This window comes from Sceloporus occidentalis, unplaced genomic scaffold, assembly GCF_023333645.1.
Source record: "Sceloporus occidentalis isolate IW3139 unplaced genomic scaffold, rSceOcc1.0.p SCAF_151, whole genome shotgun sequence".
In the NCBI taxonomy this organism is placed as follows: Eukaryota; Metazoa; Chordata; class Lepidosauria; order Squamata; family Phrynosomatidae; genus Sceloporus; species Sceloporus occidentalis.
Genome location: NW_028317131.1, coordinates 81487 through 105715, shown reverse-complemented (window position 1 = coordinate 105715; position 24229 = coordinate 81487).

Here is a 24229-nt window from a genome sequence, read left to right as displayed (position 1 = left end):
AAACTTCCAAGTATGTGTTAACATTTTCAGTGCTGGAGTGCAATATATGTGTGACGTTAACTCAGCTGCCCGTTGGGGGTTCCCATATCCTAGACCATCCAACTTATATTTTGGCGATGAAAATCTCTTGCAGGCTCAACAGTGGATGGAGTAACACGAGAAACAGGTAGCAATGGTGGATGGAATTGGGCTACCACGGGTTAACAGGTTTTTTTTTCTGAAAGTACCTTTTACTCAATAGGTATTTCTATGCGCCATACATAACAAGCTTTATTTTTAAGTGAAAATTGTTATGTTATGCACTATTTGTTATTTCCTTTGTACAGCACTGTGGAATATGATGGTGATACTAAATAAATGAATAAAAATAAGAATCCCAGGAAAGGATATTACCATAATCAATGGCTTTTGTAGTACCAATAATAGAATTTGTTGTTAAAATAGACATGAATGTGTCAGGAAAAAGGTTTCCTGACAGTTAATATAAGTATAAATGAATACATAAATATGTATCTCCTTTAATTTATATTTTATTAATTTCAATGTATCCACAAGTTTTTGGCCATCTTTCCCACAAGTTTTTGAAACTTTAATTTATGTTAATGTATCTCAGGGTTGCCAGAAAAGGTAAACTGAATCCATCCTGTTTTAGTATTCTGTTTGGAAATATGATTGCGAAGGTACCTAAGGGCAATGTTCTTCCCACCATTCAAATCTACCTAAACAATGAGCAAGGTCGATCAATACACAAATAAAAGTCTAATTGACTATGAATTGATTTTCCTTTTCATTCTTCATGGGAAACAGCGAAACAAAAGAATTAATTTCCTTGGAGAGAAATTGTTGTCTTGTGTTTAATATATTCAGGGCTTTTTTTTAAAACTTTTTATGTTGTTTGAATTATTTCTATATCTTATCACACAGAAACTAGTAAAAAGTAAGTTTGAATTTTAAATATAACTGTTGAGTGTTTTTTTTTTTATTATGTGTATGTGTTTTTATTTCTGGTTTTAGTTGTTGTCATATTAGAAAGTAATACAGAAGGAGGAATAAAAGAGCGATTACACAGACCAAAGACTGATTAAGGTTGCGTCTTTACAGTATGCTAGATTGACTGAATGGGTCTTACCTACCATCATATTCTATATCGCCTGTTGGTAAATAAATGCCCCTGTCCAGGGCCGGCCCAAGACATAATGCCACCTGGGACGAAGTTTAAAATGCCGCCCCCCCTGCCGACGCCAGGGGTCATTATCTACCCTCCCCCCCCATTTGTACTTCACTTACCTTTCAGCAGTCCTGCAGCGAGTCTCCCTGCTCTGCCACGGTGCGCGCTGCTTTACTGCTGAGCGTTGGAAATGACGTCATATTCCGGCGCTCAGCATTACAAGCCAGCACCGAGACCGAGCTAGAGGGCTAGCAGAGGAGAGGGGCGCAGAGCAGGTACTGACAAGTTGATAAGCGAAACCACTCGGCGCCCCTCTCTCTCCTCCGCTTTAAAAAAAAAAAAAAAGGCGCTTGGGGCGGCAAAGTGCCCCCTCTTCAAAAGTGCCGCCTGGGGCAATTGCCCCACTCTGCTCCATGGTAGGGCCGGCCCTGCCCCTGTCTTAAGTAACCCTATTACTTATAATATGTTTTTTTTTTTAGCTTCGTTGGGAACTGAACTTAAGCTTCTAATATTTGAGCATTTGTCATCCTTTTCGTTATTCCCGAAAGAGGTGGGGTTATGCACTAAGTATTATTTAAAGAATAGAGGAACACATTGGAAACATGTTTTGGGTAGAACAAAGCTGCTTTAATGGACAGTGCATAAATATAGCAAGTTGCTGCTGTAAGAGTAACATACTGAAAAATAGATGTGGAATGCCCTGACTTCAAATCTAAGCTTTAAGTCCGCCATTGATTTATGTCCGCCATTGTATGGCGGTGTCAAACGGAACGCGCACGTAATATAAATGGTGGTGTAGGTCTAGTAAACCTCCGAAGGATTCAATAACTTTTACACCTTGCGCAAGTCCAATCGCTTTGTCTTTGTGAACAAATGAAAAAAAGGAAGCAAACATCAAGAATTAATGAAAAAAGACCAAGTTGAAAATAGCAATAGATATGAAAATACGAAGACAAGATGAATGGAAGATTCTTGATGGTTTGATATTGCCCTGAATTGTAGGAACAACACTTTTCTTTTTTTCTAATATAAAGAAGGAAACTCCATTTTTTTTTGTGCCTCTGGGGTATTTTTTATCGCAATAACACAGTTCAATGTTTTCAGAAATTGATTTACGTGAACTAATGCAAGACCGCATTCCCTGCTTTCAGTGTAATATTTATTGCCTTTTGTCTTTCATTAATGTCAAATATGGAAATCAGCCATCGCAAATAAAAAAATCACTTTTTTTGAGGTGTCAGACAATTTTTTCGTTTTGTGACAGCATAAGGTAGACGGTATGTAGGAGAACTACAATTCTATCAACTACTATTCCAACAATCCCCATTTAATCATTTGCATACCCTCAAAAATAGTGAAAACTGGTCCAATGGGAGAAAAATAATCGATAGCATGGAGGACGTCTAATGATGACTGAGTGCCTTTAGGTTTAATAATTAACTTAATGTATGACATTCATTTGCTATACATTCTAGCTTATTGTTCTAGTCTGAATGAATTGGACTAAGGATATTTGTAAAAAGTACTTTTCCCATCATTAAAGGATATTGACGTTTTCAAGAGAAGGGCTACCAACATGGTGAATGGTTTGCAGGATAAATATAATCAGGAAAAGCTAGGGGAACTAAAGAGGGGTGATGTGATAGAAAGATTTAGATACACGAAGGGATTTAACAAAGTACAAGAGGTCTTAATCTAAAACTAGAACGTCAGAGCCTTAGGCGCAATGTAAGGAAATTCGACTGTACAGAAATAAATGGAACAGCCTGCCTTTAGAAAGCACCCCAATATCCCCAATATAGGGTAATATGTAAGGAATGGATGTTTTTTTAGAACATTAAAAAACAACATATCTGGGTTTTACTGTATTCAGGGAATGTTGTTGATCATAAATCAGGTCGTTGTCCAGCAGTGGCACCTGCTGTGTAGAAGAATTGCAGTGAAACTGCAAAAAAGTATATTTTCTATTTCAGTTTAGTTTTTCACATAATAGTGCTAATAATTATGTCATTCTATGATTTGAAATGAAGGCCTTACTTGTCCTGAACATGTAAAAAAAAATACAAGGCAATGTGTTTGTAGCAGGTGTACATTATTTCACCTCTTTATTTCATGTTAATTATAATTGTGTATAACACCATCATTTCACAAACTTTTCTTTGGGACTGGAAATGACTCCACTTGCGTTCTGCATATCTTTTTGCCCAGAGTTCATAAACAGTGGGCTGATTTCTCTCACAGTAATTAATTTGTATGTGTCAATCAACATGTCGAATCTATTTTTACATGAAAGCAGAATCATAACGGACAATACATAAAAATTGCAGGTTATTGCTGAAATCACCCACAGATGCACGGAAATAAATCCGTAGCTTGGGGCAGGTGACTTTTTCTTGGCAAATATCGTTGATAATACTTACAATTAACACAATTATAGGGGTAGATACTCTGTTGGTGTTATTCAAAAGAAACCATCATTAACAAATCTTTTTTTATTCCCTGTAAATGTGTACACACTTATATGTGTATACTTACTGTATATAATGTACTGGATATTTGGTACTATATATACGCAATATAAGACACCTATATGGTATATATTAAGATTTCAAATGGTCCACTTGCATGGAGATGTCCAACGAGACCCCGTGTGCACAATTGATTGACTGCTCTAATCAGTTGAGTGAAATGTCAGACCATGGACAACGCATTCTACTGCAGCTTGAGAGCTGCAACTTCTCCCTATGTTTTTTATTTTGTATATTTTGGCAGACTTAAGCTATTTAACATGCTTTCTTTTTCAAAAAGAGATTGCCTGAGAAATTGCACATGCACCGATGCCTTTATGTGCTTGTGCATACAGTAGACTTGGGAACTCGAGATGCTTCTTGCGGCAACCAACCATGGTTGACAGGTAGGTCCTCGACTTTCCTGCTATCAAGACAACGCTCATCCAAATGGCAGAAGTGTCCAAGCTGGCTGACATACCTCCTCCTCATTTGGTCCTCATACTCATCTGTACAGACAGGTTCAATGACTTCTAGTATGACTTACAAAGCCAAGTCTGGGGTTTTCCTTTGGCTCCGCTTGGTTTGTGTTGTATCAGGCCCAGCTAACCCAACCTGAAAAAATGACCCTCAACAAGTAAATAGAGATTAGTAAATTGACAAGCACAACAATTTTTTGCTAGAGATCTTCATCATTTAATTCTGCTTACTCTACCGAATGTAGCACACTTCATGTGACGCAAAAGCAGGCACCGATAGATTGTGGACACAGAAACTGGAGGAAAAAAATAAACCATTCTTTAAGTATGATTTAACTGTCAGAAGAGGCTAAGTCACAGATCTACTAAGGTACATTTGCTTGACAAACTTAGGAGCGCCATTACTGTTTTGGGGAAGTGGAACTGTACCTTGAAAATCTTCTTTGTAAAATGGTACACACCATATTATAAGGAAACATATGGTTTTATATCAGCAATACAAATAATGTTGCCTTATTTCCATATTTAACCTGCTTTAGAATGAGTTAATGCTCATCGCAGAAAAGCACATATTTAATAGGTATGCATTTCCCTAATCACACATAATGAACTTTTTCATCACATCCTGAAATAGTCCTCAATTACATATTCATATTCATTTCTATTAATTATATGAATACACAGTATTAATTTAGTTGTGAAATCCTTCTTCAGTAGATAATAACTGTTGCTATTTACGGTTGCTGTTAATTACGTGTTTCATCAAATTATTTTTTTTCCCCACGATGCTTGTAATTTTCTGCTATTGTTCCTACGAGATCATAAATCTTACTCAATAATCCTATCTTTAATGTTTAATTTTAGTAATAATGTTTGTCAGCGCTGATGTTCTATAATTTACAGTTTTAATACAGCCCAAGTCCCATGACAATGTGTAGGGGGGGGGCAGTGTCATATGCTTCACAAACAGGGATAGGCATGGACATGGTTTAAGGTGTATATTTTTAAACTGGAAGGACCTTATCCATTTTTTTAATTAAAATGAATACTAAACAGTTCCCCTAGATGACATCTTAAAATCAATCATTATATTAATCTTACAAAGACCCGAAGCAGAAATAGTAATGGATAGACAGCCCATACACACACACACATTCACACTTGCCCTTACAGACACATCCTTACTTGTCCTCAAATAGACACACTTGCCCTAACATACAAACTTTCCTTCACACAAACACCTTCTCTCTCTTTCTTGTCTCCACCTCTCTTTCATCCCTCTATCTTTTATCTCTCTCTTCCCTTTCTCTCTCTTGTTCTACTATCTCCTTTCTCTTCTCTCTACCGTTTCTCCCTACCGTTTACTTTAATATCTGGACGGAGGCTGCATGTAAAATCTTCCCTACAACATAAACAAATGCATCATCTGCAACATCCCTCGCCTACAAATGTTACTAAAGCATGTGAATACAATAGAAAGAGTGTCTGTGCTACGGAGGTTGTATTCAGACACAATATAAGTTGCTTTCTAACTGAATGCAGATCACACTGAGTATTCGGTGTTCTCGAATGCTGGCTATAGTGTAGTATCTTCTACTTCTAGAACTCATGGAGTTAAGTTTATATACCCCCCCACACTCTCTCTATAGATGCTGGAGCAGTTCCAGAATAACTGTCATATCCTTTAACTGTATTGTATGTGGCAACCAGGCTGGGGTTATAACCTTTGTTTTCTTGCGTCCTGTTTAATTTGCTTTGTCCATATCAATCAGATCAGTCATACGCTTCAGAAGGCGCTGTTAGAATCATATTAGAAAAAGCTATATTTATGCTATGGCTTCGGGTGATGGACAGCATGCACATAAGGCTTATGGGGATATTCTGAGTATGGTCCAGCAGTTGATAAATTGTCAGATTCCCCCTATAGATTGTGCTAACCAATGAGCTAGAAAACATATGCCAGTATAGAGATAAATACTACAAAAATGGCTGCCAGGTGGGCCGTCAAAACCCACAGTCCTTTCCAATATGTCACGAAATGCCGTGGAGCTCGGAGCGCCACTACCTATGGGCCATTGTGCAACCATGTATCCTGTATGTTTCTGACACAAGATCTGTATGGAATATTAAAAAAAAAGAGGGGCTACAACAGTATTTTTGTATATAAAACTTTCTTTAGGAAAGGAGATAAGTCCACTTCAAGTTAGACAGTAATGATATAGCGATCTAACCAACGATGCAGATATTACTTATGCTCATGTTATCGCCAGAGTATCTTTAAGGATTATTTAGAATTTTGAGGTCCTCCATCTCTATACAGATAAAAGGTTTGTTACCGTGGGACTTGTCAGTGGTTTATTATGAAGGTCCAGTCGTAGGTCAGTGGGGAGACAATGGTTGGACAATGGTTGGACTTGCTGTTAGTGTACCCTGCAGAGTTGCACGTTACCACACTGGCTTCACCTTATCCTGTGCTTGCTTAAACTCCTTCTCTGTATAAACCTCTATTGCTGACCAGCCCAGATAAAATGCTGCCCTGTAGTATGTGGGTTGTATAGAATTATGGAACGTATTAGTCTGATAATGACTTTTTTACACATTTTTTTACACAGCAATTTATCCCCCACCCTCCCTTTGTTAGGGTACCGGTTGGAAGACAAGGTTCTGTGACCGTATTGGTGGGTTCTAGGTACTACTTGCAGGTATTGGTGGTTTTATTCTATGATTTTATTTTTTTTAGGTTATACTTGGAGACTGGGGTCAGAGACTCTGGGGATGGTGGTATGGATATGTTTATTGGTGGGACTGCTCCGTTGCTGTGGTTGGTAGTGGTGGGATTGTTTCAGGTTATGGAGGTGGATTGCGGGTGGTGTCAATTCAGGTCGAAAGCTTGTTGCAAGGCTTGTGAACAACTGTTGCGATGTAATGTTATTCATACCTATGTTGTGTGTTAATAAACGCTGTGGCCACGTTACTCAGAGAATGTCATGCATGTGTGTGTCTTTTTATTTTTGGAAGGTATGGGTGAGACCACTGGATATAAACAGCCGGGTCATATAAGTAGAAGCTGCTACTACTACATACAACCAACTTGACTCTTGTGCCACCACCCAAAATGTGGCACTGGAAACATCTTTCCATGTTACTGAAATTAAGTACCTGCAGCTGCCTACATCATACCTTAGTACTGATATTATATGTGATGTCCTCAGATACCACCAAAAAAGGCTAAAAAAAGGGGAATATCACAGCTGGCCGAAGCCGACAGTTAAGGCCCACTTCCATTGCACAGGACGTTGCCCGTCCTCCTTCATCTTGCCTAGAAAGTTATTTTCTTATGGAATTTTTTTCCCTCTGTCTACATTTTCTTTTAGTCACAACGGTGGTGAGTTTTTCCTCCTGTCCAGCACATACTGAAGATCTTGGAGGTAGGAATCATGCCTCAATGGGCTTGGTGAGAAGTGCTCACAGGGTGGCTCACAGCACCCACTGGCCTAGGACTCTTGGCAATCGGGTCTTGACCAGCAGTTGGCAGGTCATTATTTTATTATATCCTGTATATCTTCCTGGAAGAATTAATAAAGCTATGGCTAACCCAGACCCAGAGACCCTATCATGTCTCTGGGTCTCTTGTTTAGGTAAAGGGTTGGTTTGAGATGGCGGTTAAAGACATGGACATCCTCCTTTTGTGCCGCATTGCTGTTGGTGTTTACTTGTGTTGAATGTGAGCTGATAATGCTATTGCTGCCTTGACCGTTTTGCAATGCTTTTGTGAGAAAAATTGTTGTTCTTTTTCATTTTTTTTTCCCAGATCAATAAAATATTTTAAATTACTTTCTGTTATTTGTATTTGAACTGCATATTCCATTATTGAGGTGAAAAATATAGACCTCACCAAAACAATAAAATGGGCAATTTGCAGTTTCACTTTTGCAATGCATTATTTTTTTTTGTATGGAATAGTCAGGACTCTCGCATCTGAATCTGTGGTTATCGACAAAAGAATATTCTATGCAAAAGTACTCTGGCTTTCACATTCAGCATTGTTGGATCAATATTTTCTTTGTATCACAATCAGCTACATATTTCATATTATACAGCTTCTGAACAGTTTTCTCTTTTTTTTTTACATTTTGTAACACTTATCATGCAATTTCTTTGATATTCCTACGGGGTTGCAGCTTTTAAAAATGTTGCTATTGGCCAAACGTCCAAACTTTCACCGATCTAAAATTGCCACGTGCCTTTTTTATAGAAACCTGATGATTTAAAGGGCTCGTAAAACAGATGTGTCGGTTTTGCCCAAATTCGCGCATTAAATAAATTGATGTAATCATATTTACAGTTAAATACATAGTAAAAACCCACCTGATGTGTATAATGAATAAATATTAATATAGCCATGAAGGTTCGCTGACATAAGGCATAGGACTGATGGATCAACATCATCAATTGACAATCGTGGTTTGGCGTCTTAAATGAGGTCAGGAGAGTCCATCTGTAGCCACATCTCTGCCAAGCTGTCCCATATGTTTTGTTCTTGTGTTGTGTGACAGTCCTGTTTACAAGTTCAGTAAACTATGTCTAGAACATAAAATATTCTTAAAAAGAAAAATTTTATCCAAATTCCATGGTCCTAAAGCAGTAATTTATTTTATTTTTTATTTTCATAATGAACTCTTAGTACCACTTCTCAATGATAGTCTTACAATGGAATTCTGTCAAAATGAAGTTTAGAATCACAATAAAGGTATTTAAAAAAAAAAATAATAAAAAAATATCAATAATATGATTGTACTATATTGAGATACGCAACCGATTGTATGCTATGTTTATCTAGCTACAAGATGATAGTTTCTTCCTTTCTTGATTAATTGGGAGGTTTTTTTTCAGGTACTTATGTGAAGGGCAGGTTGGAAAGAAACTATAGGCTGGGTATGGGTGAAAGGAAGAAATATGGACTTTATAGAGTACAGGCGCTGCCAAAGAATTATAACGTAAGGCTTACATAGTTTCTATGGGGACATCTAAATGCATCATGTCCTCAAAAGCTAGCGTTGGAAGGAGGGTTTGCAGTAAAGCTGTGATCCAGCTCCCTGAATTTGTTATGCATGATGAAGGGTCATCACTAGCACTTTTCTTCTGCAAGAAGAGTGGAGCTGGCTATCCATAATGCAGAGTTCAATCTATAGGGTGGCTTTGTAGACATCGTCAGGGCCGGCCCGACAATGGAGCCAAGTGGGGCAACCGCTCCAGGCGGCACTTTGCCGCCCCAAGCCCTTTTTTTTTTTTAAAAAAGCGAAAGAGAGAAAGGGGCGCCGAGTGGTTTTCGCTTACCACGCTGTCAGTACCCGCTCGGCGCCCCTCTCTCTCTCCTCTGCGGCGAGTCTCCCTGTTCGGTCTCGGTGCCGGCTTGTAATGCTGAGTGCCGGAAGATTTCCTCATAGCCGGCACCGAGACCGAACAGGGAGACTCGCCGCAGGACTGCTGAAAGGTGGGGGGGGACGGAGGGAGAGGAAGGGTTGATAATGGGGGGGGGGGGCGGCATTTTAAAATTCGCCCCAGGCGGCATTTTGCCTTGGGCCGGCCCTGGACATCGTACTGATGTAGGAATGCATTATACAGGAATATCCAAGCTCATCTTGCAGAAGAAGCTTTAGGCATGTATAATGTAAACTGGTGTATGTATGTTTGGAAGAACAAACCAACCTGAGAAATTGGTGCAAAACTGAAGTTTGCTCTGGAGCTCACACTGCATTGTGTGATTTGACAAATTAGCACAACATCTGTTTATTTCACATAATTTCCTGGAAAATTTACTTTGTCATCTATTCCTGCTTGATACTTCTAACATGTTTTCTGTTTTATCCAGATTCTATGTAATCTCACTTATTTAGATGTCTATTCTTTTCACGTAGATATTTTCTATTTTATATATTTTCTCTCGCTCTCTCTCTCCCTCCCTCCATCCAAACACTCTCACTAACAGACCCAGGACAAACGCACAGTAACGCACACTAACGCACACTAACGCACACACATACTAACACTACAGTATTGTAGGCACCGGTAAATAGCAAGGAAGAAAAGGAGGGCCTGCATCTCAAATAATATCCAACATGTAAACAAATAGTCCAGAGCTCATGGCAACCGAGAACAATTTTTTTTCTTCCATTTTTCCAGGGAAGAAAAACAATTTCTCCAGAAACATTGATTCATAGACTGACAAGAATAAGGATGTTGGGTAAGTTTGTAGAGAAAACAAGCTAGAGTTCATCATTTATCTAATTCCTCTGTGTTTTTCAGTAGATTAACATTGTTCTATTCCCACTTCAACAGCACGATTGTGAAGTGCTCGGGGACACCATTCCTTACATCAGTGAGAGGACTGTAATTCTTTTTTTTCCCTTCTGTTCATTGAAATTCAAAGGTAAAGGAATTGCTTTATAGTGCTGTTGTAAACCCTTTGGTTTATACCTCCATTAACCTTTTAGAGATTTTGTAGATTACTGATGGGTAAAACCTGAATAGATATGGTAACGGGTTTTTTTTGTTACCTATGATCTATTGCCCTAAAGTATCTACAGACCAAACCTGAACTGATGTTGAAGAATCAGTCGTATAAAGTTATATCAACAAATCTCTGTGCAATGTTGAGGTTTTTAAAGAAGTAATATAAAATGTAGGAGAATTGATCAATTGTGCAGACAAAGCTTCAAGAAGGCCACGTATTGAAGTAAAATTGGATCTAGATTGTATGGATGTTCCTGAGATCCCTCAGAACCAGGGGCTTTCATTTTGTTAAGTTTTTGCAACAAACTGTTACAATATAAGTTACTTTTGTTGTTTTTGTATACTTCATGATATAACAATTCATTGAAGCCCCCTCAATTCTGTCTTCTGCTGAGCAATTTAGTTAATAGACTGTACGTTCTATGTGTACAGTATCCAACCTGGACATTTCTTCAATGTACCAACCGTGATGTTATTAGTAGATGACAGGGCAGGACCCAGTGGGCTACTTGCCCTGAGGCTGGTCTGGAAGCCTCGTCCACATGGCCATCTATCTTGGAGATCTGTTACATAAGATAAAGTGAGTTCTATAGGTCTGAAGCAGCAACAACCTTAGAAAGTGAGTGGGGACAGTGTTTTCAGAAGGTGTGCGTCTGATTGTTTAACCTTTTTAATGCTGGCGTGCAAAACACCCATCACCCATGTCATAATTGGAGGTATCTACATAGCATTTACTACATTTAAGTGGAATAGAGTGCAGGCTCATATGTATTTTAACTGTCTATGTACCATGGGAAAGAAATATTTGAAAAGGTACCAATTTTATCTGAATTCTATTCTAAGCTTGATTTAATAATAAATTATGAAATCATTGCCTTATTGCTTATAATGTTTTTGTAATATTAATCCCCAGTACAATAATTAACCAGCTGTGTGGAGAAGAACAGAGCACACAGAAGCATTTTAAAGTAAATTGTTGTCTATGTATTGTATGTATGTGCCTCTTAAATACATAAAAACGTTGTTCCAGTTTTAATAGTTTCGGATGTATTTAGGCTCTAAGACCACAATTCTAGCCAAATAAAAATGAGACTGTAGGCTAATAAGCCAAAAAAATAAATATTTGGCTGTGGGATTTTGAACTAAACCCATTGCCCAGCTGGTGCCCCAATCATTTGCTGCAATTATGCTTTTATCGATTTTCAGCCACTTACTTGTTCCTCAGTAAATAACAAGAAAAATTTTATTTTTCTGTGCTTTCCAGTGGGCAACGGTATAATGCATTCATAAAAACAAAGTAGGTGTTGGATAATATCAAATCATGACATTTTTATATAAATGGAAATATATCAATTTTATATAAATGCACTCAATATATAAGCTTTCTGTAGTTCAATTTTTTGATTAATATTAACAAACTTAATATGGAATTTAGGCTGCCCAATGTAAATTTCTATGCATTGTAAAAATAGTTCTGGTTAAGAAAACATTTTTGCTTCCACAAACTCTAGGGTCTTCGTTCCTAGATGTGGCCACCAGGCTGGCTCATTCTGGGAGTCATGAGTCATGTTGATGTACGCCAAAACTTTCATCCATGCCAATAAAAAAAAAAAATGGTGGAAAGTAGCACTTTACACCCTATAAAAACTCCAATGGTCTGTTTTCCAGAATAGTTGCAAAGCTGCTAAAATTGAGTGGTTTCTGCCAAGGATGTAGCCAAAACTTTAGAGGCCCCTTTGCAAGTAATGATGTTGAGGTCCCCCTCCCTAAGTATATAGGGCTTTAAAGTTTAAAGGGCTATGTTGTTGAATGTGTGGAAATAAGTGCTCACTTACGTGCACTAAAAAAGTTGACATTCCCTATTTTGGGGTGTTTTTTTGTTGTTTTTTGTTGTTTTTTTTTGCATACCAATGTGTGTGTGTAATGCATACACCCTTTCTATGGTTGAAAGCAATTGGTTACTAAACCTACGTTGCATTATTTTACTACCCCTGCCCTACCGCAGGCATACAGTGGGAGAAGAGGGGGTGTTAAACTCAAGTTTGCAAACTTAAGACAGGCACATAAAGGTTCAACTTTAACTTGCATGTCCTCACCTTAGACTCTCCAATGAAGGCCATACTCACGGGCACATTTTAGTGAATATGCAGCTTGTTATGTGAGTATTAGCATGCAACCTCCAACCTCAGTGAAGTCTGGGAAGTTGAGTTTTCCCATAACTTGAATGGCTAAGCAGATTCAAAGTAAATATACTTAAATAGGCAGACGTATTTATTGAGTAAGATCAGATGGCTGCTCCCATGGTATACGTACCAACTGTGTTTTCATACATAATATAAAATATCATTTTACTTAAATATATATATATATACATACATTGATTATTTAAATTGTAGTACTATATCACTATATAAAAAAATGAAAACTCTTATTTTGCAAATAAGTGCAATATATTATCATTTGCATTGTAAGCTATATAAAAATAAATGTTAAACTCACAAAATCTGCAATAATGTTAACTTAGTAACTATTTTTTTCTTCTTTTCAAGTTATCCCCTAAAAAAAAAAAACCTTAAAAAATATCATAGTGCATTTTAACTAGACTTTCATTTTCAATGTAATTACACTAATATATTCAGGACTTCCTTACTGGCCAGAAATAACAATATGGATGTCTGAGGAGTCTGAGATAATCGCTTACTCTGTCATTTAGAGCTATTCCTCAGCGCTTAAGCCATAGTACCTTTTTAACATGGAAGTATATAATAACAAGCTTAATTTACTTAAGTAACACGAGCTGGATTATGTTACCTTCATTTTGCCATTCATCTTCCGTACAGAATAATAAAATATGCGTCTAGAATATTCCTGGCCAAAAATATATATTATATATATATATATATATATGGATAGATCCACATCCATAGAGCATCCAGCCCTTTATTAAATATATTTGTAACCCTTTTTTAAACAAAAGTAAGATGCCCAAATAATAAAAAGAAACAGGACAACCTATCCCTCACTACTATTTCTGTTAAACAGGTAAATTTACCAGTGTGAAAAAAAGAAATCTGCGAAACCAAAGTAAGCAGGAAAGACAGTATTTGCAGATTTGTTACATATCCGTTTCCTATGTTTACTATAAAAAAAAGCCGATAATGGTATGGCTGGGCAAAACATGATGGAACCAACTCTTTCCCCATGGTAGTAAATCACTTGGAAAAGTACAAAAATGTAACGTTGAAATGTAACGAGCAGGCCGTGTATCCATCCGGTGGTCGCACATGCGCAATTTGGCAGCCACTGGCCTTAAAGTGTCAGGCACACCTGAAGTTACAGTAGTAATGGTTGTGAAACCAAACCATACCAATACCAAGAGTTGCTACTGAAGAGGGACAGTAATGGGTTGAGCTAGAGATAACAAGGAATAAGAGTAAGAAGTAATCGTAACAAGATCATTATCATTTATTTACCAAAAGGCCCCAAAAATTGGCTCGGCTATACAGCTGGCTGTAGAAATAATGGGATGCAGGTGTCTCGCTGGTAACAAAAACCCTGCTTCCTGTAGGAATCGTAAAACCCGAGCCAAGCCAGTGGCCCAGGAGGCTTATGTAACAGGCTGCATGTAGCCAGGTCCCGTACCGATTCCCAATGGAACCTGACGGCGCATGAAACTGAAATAGAAGGAAGCAATAAAACGAATGTGTTTAGTTGTATACCGTGTACTTTCGGTAATCAAAAACTTCAGATTTTCCAAATAACCTGGTTTCCCTATATCAAAAATCATCGGTATTAAGGGGTAGTGAGATTTTTTTTTTTTTAAAGGAACAGCAAAGTAAACGATGTTCCCTGTCTGAGTGGACTGCTGGATGGCCAAAAAATGTGCAGTCAAAAAAAGACTGGTCCCTGAAAAGTTTCTATGCTTAGAGGAACTTTTTCTTCACAGCTGAACTGTAACAATGGGGTCTATTCACCAAGAGGCGGAGTAGTCAGTCAAGTTATGGGTTAACTCAACTGACCAGACTCAACTGAGGTTGCATGCCCTCACATACCAACATTAGTAAAATAACTCATACATTCACTGACATACAAGTTGTTTGCGAGTACATGCAACTTTAAATTTTGCAAGTGCTACAAGGGCATGGAAGTTAAACAAAGCCCCTATTAACCAAGGCGAGGAAGACAATCACCCATCATCTTCCTCCATCCTGTGTTGTTATAGGAGCCAAACATACTCATGTGGGGCATTACTGCACTCAGGGGTGTTCCGGGACGTACAGTAAAGTGGCAGTTTTTCAGCAGAGTAAAAAAACAAACACTCATCATACCAAACATAACTGGCAATATCAAGTCGAGAATGTAGCAACTACATTAATAATTAGGGAAAAGAAAAAAAGAAAAAAGGTGCTCTAAGCTAGTCTCAGGGTCAAATAATACAAATGTATAATATGAGGCCTACCAAACAGTGTGAGCATGCTGCAAATACAGTGTGTTGGCTGTACAATGTATACAAAAACAAAAACTGTCTGCGCTTCTCACCCTAATAAAGTTGGCAACAAATATATAAACATAATATAAATGAGAGGTTTTGGTTATATGAATTGGCCAAAGCATAATTAAGCTCACCCGCCACATCAAGGCACACTCTCAATAGGGTGAGAACCTACGCTCACCTCCTACATAGCTGCAGTGTCGAGGACGGATTGGAGCGGTGAAAGGCAGGAGAAGGTGAGACAAGTTAGGAGAGAGTTTCTTGTGTGAGGGGCTAAGATGAAGGAGAGAGCAGAGTCAAGTGGGACACCAAGACAATGAACTTGGTCTGTAGGTTGGATAGTGGCATTGTCAAAAGTGATAGAGATATCACACCTTGAAACAAAATGGTCAACGAGAGCGTTGAAAGACAATCGGTGAGAAAGCTGTACGAGTCCCTGAGAATGTTTGGGCAACTACCCCTTTTTCCCAGTGGAGATGATGACAATGAACGGGCATAGTTGCTCTAAGTTTACCTTCATGTACTTATATCACAAACACAAATCTATTTTCTTCTGTCTAGGGGATCTGTCTGGAGATTTAAGGATTTATGAGGTCCCCATGGTAACGAATTATGTCATTTTACAAAGTACTCCGTTCCTATATCCTTACGTTTAATGTGCTCAATCATTATGACATTTTAAAAAGGTCAATCTCCATTTAATCATATTCCTTCTCCGGTATTCAGAACAATCAAAGGTACCTAGAATTTATTTATATCAAATGACAAATTAAAGGGATATGTGTTAATAAAACATTTCTAAGACCCTTTATGACACAATTTTCTTTTTTGGTTTTGCAAAATAATTAACCGTGTACAATATGCAGATGGGGGATATATAAAATTCCGCAACAAACACCGCCGAGGGGTTTATAAATTGAAGAAGAATGAAATAAACAGATGTCTGCTATAAATATCTAGCACTATTCAGTGTTAACACGTACATATAAAACCTGCTTGTTTATCTGCCCGCTTTTTCTCCATTATTTTTAGTTTCTTTTCAGTTTGGTCCAGGCATTTTATTACATTTTGTACTGCCATATTATGCATACATCTTTTTTTTTCTCGTAGTTGTTACACTGGCTACTCGGAATTCTAATAACAGGTTGCATACAATTAGGATTTCATGGCTGCGGCATTACTTTTTATATCTGAATGTGCGGCGTGTTCGTGCAACCCAAATGAGAAAAGAGTGTACTCCTTGGCGATTCAAAGGGTAATTGTGTCTCCGCAATAACTATAAGGGATAGGGGGCATATAGCTGCAGGAGCTGACACAACAAATAAATGACCCAGAATATCTATGTATATATGCGTGTGTGTGTACATATATATATATATATATATCTATATATATATATATATCTATCCCACAGACATTCCAAATAACCTTTATGTACACTCCACACCAAACAGTGGCAATCTCCAAATCATATCTTATTAGTGTTACCCCATGTGGCCATATACGGAACTGCAAGCTCCACATTCTAAAATGTGCGTGGTCATATAGGGGAATTGTCACACGGTTTAACCTAATTAAATTAATTGTTTAAAGGTACTGATCTTGAGATTTATGGGTTTTTTTGGTGTCACTGGACTATTTTATCTCAGGGAAGCTGATATTTCCGAAAAAGTAATCAATTTCACATCCTGTAATTCTCTCATTTCTTTCCCCATAACTTACCTGGCTGCCTGAACCAATCAATAAGGGCTAGGAATTTTACAATAAGGGGAGATAAAGCTTAAATTTGCTGTTCGACATTTGACTTACCTAGTATTTTTAATAACAAAACAATACAAAAACGTAAAAGGGAGCTCCGATGATCCTGCCTAATATATATATAAATATATATATATTTAATACACAGTCCACACAACATGTTTTTAACATCAAAATAGACATAATTTGTTTTTTATTCTTTTATTATTTACCCACATAACATATAGAGTATAGTATCCTGTAGTATTTTTATTTCAGTCTTGCCATGCAGGCCACAGCAAACTTTTTAAAGAAGCCGTTACTTTAAAACTTTAAATTTTCACCAGGAATAGACACATTTAGTTAGTAAGAAACTTCCAGAAAAAAAAAAATTTTTTTAGAAATATGGCACTATAGGCACAAGAAAGTGTAAAATGATAACAGAACAAAAAATGAAACGTCCTCAATTAAAAAAGCTACCGAAAATCATATATTTGTAGTTGCTTTGACATGTTAAACACAGAAGGAAGGCTGTTTTTTTGCTGTGAAACAATTCTTAACAAATGAACAAATAAAAAATTACTGATAAAATCCCTTAAGAAGTTTTCTGTCGTCAAAGATGCCCAGAGCACGTTTCCTTGTCAAGTAAAACAGAAAGTTAATATGGTGCTAATATTTTATTCATGAATGAAAGGAAGTTAGTATTTTATTTGATTTTCAGTCTAATGCCTAGCCTAATAGTTTTACCTTTCTTTTTTTCTCTGAATGTCCATTTATGATTTTCAATTTGATGTTACTTTAGCCAGTTACCCAGTGCCAGAAATTATTAATTAAAGTGGAACTGCCGTATCTGAGAATAATACATAGCTGTATCTGGCACTGAATAATAATAATAATAATAATAATAATAATATATTATTAATATTATTATTATTATTGATAATATTATTATCATTATTACTATTAACAACAACAATAATACTACTATTATTATTATTATATTGTTCTTTATTAGAATAATACAATTATTCTATTAAATAATAATTATTATATTTAAAAATTATTTAATAGAAGAAAAATAATTATTATGTAATAGTAGAATGATTATTACTATATCAATGCCCTAAGCCTTCATTATATTTTCCAACCTTGATACTGACAAAAGCCACCACCAGGGCATTTAATGCAAATTTTCCTACATGTCCCATGATCCTTTAGCGAGGATTCCATTGGAATCCTACTATCAGCCCAAGAAATGAACTTGTAAGCCTCTTCAAATATGTTGATTTCCATGCAAGTGAAGCAGAGCCTTTAGCCCTGGAAACTGTGTACAATAACGCAATTTCTCTGAAAAAAGCTATTATTGCAAATCTTACATATAACAGAGGAATGAAACTATTATTCATTTGGTTAAAAGGAAATGAAAACATGAAAAAGAAAATCCTTAAGAGAATTTCGTACCAAAAATGTACATTTTTATTACAGAAGAAGTATTCCTATTTTTTGTATTCACAATATTTGCAGGCTTTAGAAATTACTGCCCAGGGTTAATACTTGTTTGAACTCAAAAAAAAAATCAGGGCTGAGCACACATTATCAAGCAGCTCGTAAAAAAAAAAAATACAAGCTTTTTGTAGATGCAACCACTTAGCGGTGAGGCATGTCTTCATATTCCCATCTGAAACCTAATGCCTCCAAATGCCCATTTCTCTTGGAAACCAACACAAGGCTCGATTATACATCAATTCTAAACAAATCACTTTTTTATCATTGCTCTTACACAAGCTCATGAGATGTGTGAATAGGGATTTTATATTTTAATGGGACAGCCACGGTCAATTTAGTGCCGTTGCATTAAAGTGGATATCTGAAACTCGGCTAGAAAGGTTTTGTTGGAATTTAACCAATGGAACGTTTGGAGACATGAGGTATGGGGAAAAGTGATACGGAACGAGCCTTTCAGGGTTTTCTATAAAACTTTTATACTATGTCACAAAACGCCTTCAGCTTTGTCAAATACATGATTATAAAAAATCCACAATATGTACAGTATTTAATTATAGTTTGAACAAATGGGACTTTAGCTAAAACTAAATTAACGATCATTTCTACAGATTTTTATGGCTAGTTTAATGTATGTGAGTATTTCTCAACCACTTTGATCTTAACTGGATGCCTATAGGTTTAATCTGATTCAATTTTTAATTGAAAGCATTACTCACTGTATTATTCTAGCCAGTTTCAGTGGCCAGCACCCATTATTTGGATTCAAACCCAGAGAGTTTAATCGTTTTCAATGTTCTGATTTTTGCGGACACTCTATTTATTTAAGTTGACCCATGATATCTGCCCTCAAAAGCCCAGAACCAAATGTTTTTTTGTTGTGTTCTTGACCTGACCCTGTATAATTCATCGTTGAGTCAGAAAGGTGTCTCACAAAATCTTCTCACATTAGAACTGGGTTCTTCTTGCAGAAGAAGCTCACATGGGGTTCTCCTCCATAATGTATTGTGAAGAGCAAAGTGTCCATACCTGGACGCCGATGTCTTGGAGTTTAACAAATTACCTTTATTGTTACTGAGGTTACAGATTAACTCAAATACTATTCAACTCTACCCAATACCTCTCTCTCTGCCAATACAGGCATTAATATTTTAAACATCAATTTAACAAATACAAGTGGAAACGATAGAAAAAATAATGTTGAATATATTCATTTTTGTATTAAAAACTAAAGTATCTTTTAATATCTATTAAATATCTTATTAACCAGTTATCATGCCAACTTTCCTAAAATAAGTTCTCTACTTCATCTTATGAAGAGTCTTTTATAAATGTGTTTTTTTTTGGGGTGGGGTTGGGTTTTGTTTTGTTTTAAGACTCCTTGTGACATTGTACTAGTCTGAAAATTCAAACTTTTATCAATTTGGTTAATTTTAGATTTGCTTTCAAAACATAAAACTTATCTGTATCAATTTGCTGTAGTAGCAACAATTTAATCACACGAATTTCAGGGTGTTTTAAGTTATTCTCTGGTGAAATTATAAACCAGCGTTACACAGCAACCTTTATTCTTCATGCCATTTAAGTAAAGGACAAGTGATAATATCACAACCCCTAAGTAGAACCCTGAGGATTTCTGAGGCAAAAGGTTACCTACCAGACAGCTCACTGCTGCTTTACCCATATATTTCGGGTCAGATTATCTCTTTTCAGAGTGCTCTATAAATTTGCTTTGGATATGACAACCTTAAACACAGCATCGTGTACCAGATATTTCATAAATCTATCCATCGCCCTATTGAAAATACAATTAAAATCTATAGCCATGCTAAAAAAGACTATAATTGAGGAAAACCTACATAGAATTTGACATAGAAACATAGAATTTGACGGCAGATAAGAACCATTTGGCTCATATAGTCTGCCAATACTTGTTTTGGGCCTGGAGTGTATAGAATTTTTTTTAAGCTTCCTGCAAAAAAATATTAAAAAAAATTTACATATATTAATATATATTCATATATATATATATATATATATATATATATATATATATATATATATATATAGTAACAGTCAATCACAAAGTCAATAATCACAAAGATTATTTGTTTTTAGTTAAGAGTGAAGTTATTAGGTTATTTACATAGACAATTTGGACTTGATATTTTATAGGTTATAAAAGGTTAATTTATAGGTTAAAATGAAATAATTTAGTCCATAATGCGAACCAGGTGACTGAGAAGGATGGGAGATGTAGTCCTGCAGCAGCTGGAGGGCCGCGGGTTGGACGCCCCTGGTTTATAGGAACATCATTTTCTACTAAACAACTTACCATTCACATTCTCAGTGTACGATGTTTACCTACTTTTCAACGAGACAGAGTAGAATAATGTAATTGAACAACATGAAATTCATTGAATGCAACCTCTCACCGACACAGCTCTTCAATTACTCTTGTAATAATTTGTTAGAGCTTAGTGACTAAGGAAATTTAATTTTCCCATGTGATGCATGCCTACCATATTTGTCTGGTGCGGAATCAATAAAAAAAAGACATCATTTGCCTCACTGAAGAAAAAATGTTTCCAGCAGGAGGCAAAGACAAAAGTTAAGAGTTGAACTTAAAGCCAACGGCACAAATGCTGCAGGGCTTCATCAAATGAAACATTTCAAACATCACTTCTAGGAGCATTGGGGAAGACTCAATGTATTGTAGATTAATAACAGGCTGACTGGATAAGCCAAATGGTTCTCATCTGCCATGAGGTTCTATTTTTCCTTTTTGTAGGACCTCTGAATCCTAAACAGGATGTTAGGGTCCACTGCCACCATTTTTGAGAGTAGTTACCGGACGCACTGCGATGGAGCCCTGAACAGAGGCCTTTAAGAACAAGATGCACTCCCACCACAGGACTTTAGAAAGCTGCGTGATCGTGACAAAGGGTAGAGATAGTATTGAATAGATGAATGGAGAGATAAGGGGGCGAGATAATGTGTTGGAGAGAAAAGGGGGGATGAGAAAGAATAGCGATAGTGAAAAGGGCGAACAATATTGAGAAGACGCGACATAAGGAAAATATATTGAGACAGAAGAGAATGAAAAGAGGTAGAGATGAAGAGGAGAAGTGGTGAAAATATAGATAAAGAGAAAAGGGAGAGATGAGCTAAAGAGAAAAGGGAGAGATAATGAGCAAAGGGAGATATGAGAGATAAAGAGAAAGAGGAGATGATATAAAGAGAAAATTGAGAGGCAAAGTGAAAGGGGAGGGATAAATAGAACAAAGAAATAAAAAGAAAGTCTAGAGTTAAAGAAAAGGGGGAGAGAAAGAAAGGAGAGATAAAGTGCAAGAGAAGGAAAGATAATGAGGTGGGGGATCAAAGATCCATAAGAAATGGAGAGAGATGAAGAGAAAGGGGGTCATGAGAAAGACAAGAGAAAGTGTTTGTGTTTTAAAAGTCTTTGTGTGTTAGGGCAATATGTCTAAGGGCAAGCAAGTGTGTGGATGCAAGGGCTAGTGTAAGCCAGGATATTTATGTGAAAGGGGAAGTGTGAATGTGCATTTGTATGTACGTGTGTATGGGCGGGTATGTTTGTTTATTGCCAAGGTAGTGTATATGTGTTTATTCTGACGGTCTATCCATTACTGTTACTGATTTGGGCCAAAAGGGTATAGAATAAATAAAGGGTGTGCCTAAGCAAGACTGAGAGGAGACCTGAAACTCTGAGAAGAGACCACTGTGACTGCAATCTGGGTGCTGGGTAAATCATGTGGATGCAATCTGCACAAGTCCTGTGTCTGTGTGCAATCTGAGTGCTGGGGCAAGTCCTGTAGATGGAATTTGGTTGCTTAGGAAGTCCCATGTGTGCAATATGGCTGCTGGGCAAGTTCTATGTCTGCAATATGGGTGCCAGTGCTAGCCTGTGATCTATGCCTTTAGTTTTGGGTTTCCATGCATTATTTATTTGAGCTACACTGGTCAGCCATAACATTATGACCACCTGCCTAATATTGTGTAGGTCCCCCTTTGGCCACCAGAACAGCCCTGACTCTTTGAGGCATGGAATCCACTAGGTCTCCGAAGGTACCCTGTGGTATCCGGCACCAAGACGTTAGCTGCAGATCCTTTAAATCCTGTAAGTTGCGAAATTGAGGCCTCCATGGATCGGACCTGTTTGTCCAGCACATCCCCAGATGTTCGATTTGATTGAGATATGAAATGTGATTCATCCACGTGATGTAAAAGAATGTGATTCATCAGACCAGCCACCTGCTTCCATTGCTCTGTGGTCCAGTTCTTTTCCTCACATGTCCATTGCAGGCACTTTTGGCAGTGGACATGGGTCAGATTGGGCACCCTGACTGGTCTGTGGCTACCCAGCCCCATACGCAACAAACTGTGATGCTCTTTGTGTTCTTACATCTTTCTATGAGAACCAGCATTAACTTTTTCAGCAATTTAGGCTACAGTTGCTCATCTATTGGATTTGACCACACAGGCCAGCCCTTCCCCCACCTGCATCAATGAGCCTTCCTTGGACCATCACAATTTGGTCCTTGTCAAAGTCGCTCAGATCCTTATGCTTTTCCTGCTTCTAACACTTCAACGTTGAGGGCAAAATGTTCACTTGCTGTCTAATATATTTCCCTCCCCTACTGACAGGAGCCATGATAATAAGATTATCAGTGTTATTCACCTGTCAGTGGTCATAATGTTGTGGATGATCGGTTGCACATTCAATGCTGAGTTTGCATGTGAGTTTCAGTGGATCTATACTTGGAAGGCTGGGTCTGTGTGTTATTCAGTTGCTCTAGGAGGGGACAAGGGAACTCTAGGGGTGATTACGGAGGTGGCTCTTCCAGCAGCTCCTATGCCCCAACACGGAGGAGAGAGAGGTGACTCTCTTAATGAGCGAGTGCGCAGAAATCCTCCTGCCGCCCTGAATGCAGCGCTCAACTACCGTGCCTGGCAACTACTATCATATATGTGTGCACCTTGTTCCAGGACTGGAGACTTAAGCACTGTCAAAGCAGAGGGGCGTCATGTGTATGATATGCTGACATCACTCTACCCCCCCAACGGCAGGGCATAAAGGGGGGCAGTAAACAAGGGGTGGCAAAATGAGGTTTTGCCTAAGGTGGTTAAAATCCTTGCACCAGCGTTGACCCCAGCACTGACTATCAATTAAAAAGGATTCTAAATTCCTAAATTCAGCAGAAATAAAGCTTTTCGCCCAGTTGTTTTCTTAAGGCAACAAAACAGGAATGCTTCCGTCAATATTTTTTAGGAGTGATGCTTTCAATGCAAGATAAAAGCTATGTCAAACATGTAAATGCTCTAGGAACTGAAGAGACGGCGCTTTGAAGATGTTAATCTCAGTTCAAGTGCAGACTCTACCCGTGATCCCTTTATCTCTCGGTAAATAAGCAACTTCAACTACGGGAGAAAAAAAATGTTATACTTATCAAACAAGTTCAAAATCAAACAGGTTGACACGTCGCTACATTAAAATAAGGCACTATAGAAAGTTGGTATTTATCAAAAACTTAAATGCTCTTAAATGAACTTTTTAAAAAAAAATAAGTTTTCTTTATCTGTTAATCGAATTCCCTACATCCTACGCCACGCAGAATGATTCGATGTGAATAGGGAATTAAATTATGCTTGTGGTATGTACAAATGTAAGCCTTGCCAGTTACAGGAGAGGAGAAAATCTCAGTAATTTCAAGAATTTTTAAATGTTGTCGTGTGCTCTAAATGATTATAAAGTGAACGTTTTTGTTATAAATATGATAAACATTATTTTTGTTCTTTCTAGTTTTCATAT